Raw genomic sequence first — 722 nt, 5'->3', positions numbered from 1 at the left:
CTCTAAAGATCTTCCTGGGCATTGCAGGAATCTATTTTCTGTGTTCTTAGTGTTCACTATTCCAGCACACCTGTCACACACAAAGACTACTTTGTCAGTTAATCATCCTGTGATTCTACAGCATTTTTAGGTGTCCATAGCTTACATTGCATGCACCATATGGAATTTCAACCTACACCTTCTCGACATGTAAAGCAGGACCATTTCCCTAAAGAGATTAGTAATTTGTCTGTTTTCCTGCTTACTAGAACTTTGGTCTTTGCTAATTTAACTCTAAGGCCACTTGATTCCTGGTTTTACTGGCACACCTGAAGTTTCTTCTTTAATTCCACTGTAGATTCAGCTATAAAAACACGGTCATTAGCATAAAGAATCTCTCATGTACACTCAGTCTTCAACTCTTCTGTTATTGCCAAGAACACTGTGAAAAAATAAGTACTGATCTCCTACCTGCAAACTAAATTCATTGCTATACTCATTGCTGAGTTTCACTTTACTGACAGCACCACGGTACATGGCTTGACTGGTTCTCACCAACCACAAGATATGAGACTGAGGGATGGTGTCAAAGACTTTCTCCATCCTGACATATATAAAGAACAAAAAGAAGTTAAGAAAAATAACTCAGAGAAAACAGTTGCATGAATCTGCACAATAAAGTTATATGAAATCCATCATTTATTGAAACTATCATTGCTGACCTGAATTTTTACATTGATACA

At 37.1% G+C, this 722-nt stretch overlaps 1 protein-coding gene across 1 annotated transcript in view; it reads right to left on the bottom strand.

The window, feature by feature from the left end:
• Positions 1 to 655: 655 nt before the first annotated feature.
• Positions 656 to 722, bottom strand: part of LOC106883589 (endothelial zinc finger protein induced by tumor necrosis factor alpha) — a 1,114-nt gene continuing 1,047 nt past the window's right edge. The window contains exon 2 of the mRNA XM_014934665.2: positions 656 to 701. The gene's annotated coding sequence lies outside the window, so the exon portion shown is untranslated. The remainder of the gene's footprint in view (positions 702 to 722) is intronic.

This window comes from Octopus bimaculoides, unplaced genomic scaffold (assembly GCF_001194135.2).
Source record: "Octopus bimaculoides isolate UCB-OBI-ISO-001 unplaced genomic scaffold, ASM119413v2 Scaffold_332166, whole genome shotgun sequence".
Taxonomy (NCBI): domain Eukaryota; kingdom Metazoa; phylum Mollusca; class Cephalopoda; order Octopoda; family Octopodidae; genus Octopus; species Octopus bimaculoides.
This window is presented reverse-complemented; position numbering and strand designations above follow the sequence as displayed.